The 3,044-nt window shown below is 40.2% G+C and overlaps 1 non-coding gene across 1 annotated transcript; it reads right to left on the minus strand.

The window, feature by feature from the left end:
* Positions 1-2,300: 2,300 nt before the first annotated feature.
* LOC114690588 lies at positions 2,301-2,438 on the minus strand. Its single transcript, XR_003734100.1, has one exon. It is a non-coding gene; the product is annotated as a small nucleolar RNA SNORA8 (small nucleolar RNA).
* Positions 2,439-3,044: the final 606 nt, after the last annotated feature.

The following is a 3,044-nucleotide window of genomic DNA, read 5'->3' on the forward strand; positions in this document are numbered from 1 at the left end:
GTTGCACAATTACACTTTTAACATCTGTGTGTTTGTGTTCCACTTTCTCCACCACTGCACCAAAGCTCCCTTTTATCTGACTTTTGTAGTGTGCTCATCCTAATGAGTGACACGTCTCGTTGTTTTAGTTTCTTTCTTTCCTTTTTCCCTCTCCCCCACACTTGTTTTCTCTTTTAAAATTTATTTAGTGTGTGTGTGTGTGTGTGTGTGTGTGTGTGTGTGTGTGTGTGTAAACATGCCACAGTACTTGTGAGAAGTTCAGAAGATAGCTTCTGAGAGTCAGTTCTCTCCTATCACATGGGTCCTGGGGATTCCACTCAGGTTGGCAAGCTTAGTGTTGGTGCACTCACCCACTGCCAGCTTGATGCCTCTTTCTTGCTTTCTTGCAGCAGTCAGGGTTCTGAACACGATGGGTATGGTGTGTTCTACTACTGAGTTCCATTCCCAGCTCAGCCCTGACTTCCATTCCTCCGACACCCAGCCCAATAGTTCACACAATAGCTTTTGCACTCTCTTGTCACGGAAGAAGCTGGAGGGGGGAGATGGTGGGATGGAAAAAATGTAATTGCAGTCCTCATCTTCAAAATAATTCTCCAAAAATTGTTTATAAAAAATCTTTATGTCTATTTCATTTTCACTTATCTATGGACAGAAGGGACTCAAGTATGAAATTATGCTGGAAAACACCCGTTCCTCCAGTGCAATGCTTTTTCCTGAGGCTTGTTGGGGTCATGCCGGCTTACAGAGACAGATGCTCTTAAGGACTTTCGGTGAAATCTGGTAGCTTTGGGGAATCAAATTTTCAACACACACACATACACACACACACACACACGTTATAAATAATTAAATATAATATATATATATACTATGTATATATATCTAATGTCTATTACATTTATACTCTTAAGATTTATCCAGCAAATACACAAGATACAGGAATGAATCTGTGGCCTTTCCTGACATTGTCCAGGACAGTGTCTAGAATACTGCCTGGAACACACGTGTGCTTCATAACTGTTGAGTGGACGAACAAATGAATGATGGCCTTCGTACATCTGGCACATAAGTCCTTAGCTGTTGTCTGAAATTGAGCTCTAGACTAAGTCCTTCCAAATGAATAACTGAATTAATTCTCTGGATGGCCGAGAAAGGTAATTATCAGTATTATATCATTTTAAACAAGGAGAGGAGAGACTCAGAAATGTATTAATATGCTCAAGGTCACATAAACAAGAGAGACAAGTGGCAGAGCTTGGCCATGTGTAGGATGTTCCCAGCTTGCTGCCTCCTCAGCCTGTGCCCTGGTTCTTGGTACTGCTCTCTCTTTGCTACTGAGGAATAAATAATCAAAGCCCTTTGCCCCTTCATCACTGCCTGGTGGCCCCAGAACTGCCTGCCGAACGCTACAGTTTGAACAGAAGAACAGTAGAACGGTGCATGAGCTGCCTCTCCCTGCTCTGAAACACACAGTCCTTTGAAGAGCAGAGAACAGATACTCAGGGCATAGCAAAGGAAACTTCAATGGCTCAAATGCCAGACGAATGTCCTCAGTTAGTGTTATTGATCCACCCCACATGGAGCAGCTGGTAAAGGGTTTGTTTTAACTTGCTTTTTTCTCCGGACACCTCAAAGTTTTGTTTCACAATAGTCACAGGATAGAGAGATTGCTTAAACATAACTCAAGTCTTCTGATGTGTTATTTTGAGTAATTATACTAATGGGCCCTTCTGATGGTAATAGCTGTTTTCAAGGGATGAGATGTAGTGAGATGTAATGACTTATTACAGACTGAAAACATGGCTTTTCTGAGAGTTAAGAATAACACCAGCAACACTGTTCACTTACAGTTTAGTGTCTTGGAGTCACTGGTATGCTAATGAGACTTTATAAGAGCCTTTAGGTAAGAAATGTTTGTTACATGTATGGATTTGAAGGAAATTGGGCTAAATTTTCAAAAAATGAGCCCATCAGAAAATAAGCTTTTTTTTATTGCAAATAAATTTTTATTAAGTAAGTATTTATTCTATGCTGCTCTTCATTCAGGTCACATGGATTCAGGATTTCTTTCCTTTCCAAGGATGCTCAGTCCAGTGTTACTTATTATCAGCCCTTTATTTATTTATTTTTTTTCATGAGAAATTCAAGGATTTTTACCAGAAGATTCCTGGTGACTTCTTCAAACGACTTACTTTAGAAACCATTTTAATGTAGGCCTCTAACTCGTTGACATCAAGTTAGTTGCTCTGACCGCCACAGGGCACCCATAGCCACCATAAATATATCCAGTATAAAATAATAACTGTAACATTAGAAATACCAGGTTTAACATGCACAAAGCCAAGAAACCAACGATGCCAGATAGTGAATTTCTATTGCACTGTCTTTTGAACACGCCAGCAGGAAAGAACTGCTGAGTGCAGATACCATGCAGTGCCAGAAAATAAACTTTTAATTAAAATTTTTGCTTATTTGACAATATCACACCTGAGTATTTACATCATTTCTATCTTTCCTCCCCCTTCCAACTCCTCCCATGTCCAAATCCATGACCTCCTCTTCTATAATTATTATTGTTACACATACATGTGTATGTAACAATGTATATATACACAAATGCATATATACACACATATCTTAAAACCTACTTAGTCCATTTTATAATGCTCTTTTGTATATGTGTCTGGAGTGACCACTTGGGATTGATTAACCTATCAGGAGGCTTGTCCCTGGAGAAAACTGATTTCCTCCCTCAAGAGTCATGGTTGCCTGTAGCTCTTCATGTAGGGTAGGGCCTTGTGAAATATCCCCCATCCACACTGCATGTTGACTGGTACGGCCAATATGCAGGTGTTGTTTAGGCAACCATGTTGTTGAGATTTCATACACTCAACTTCTCTGTCATGTCTAGGTGTTATTTAGCAGCAGGCAACCTGGTCCTATGGCTCCCAGAATCTTTCCACCCTCTTTATCTCAATGTGCTCTGAGTTTCAGGTGTAGGGATTATAGTGTAGATGTAGCAGTTTAGGATGGGTACTCCACAG

This window comes from Peromyscus leucopus, chromosome 16_21 (assembly GCF_004664715.2).
Source record: "Peromyscus leucopus breed LL Stock chromosome 16_21, UCI_PerLeu_2.1, whole genome shotgun sequence".
Classification (NCBI taxonomy): domain Eukaryota; kingdom Metazoa; phylum Chordata; class Mammalia; order Rodentia; family Cricetidae; genus Peromyscus; species Peromyscus leucopus.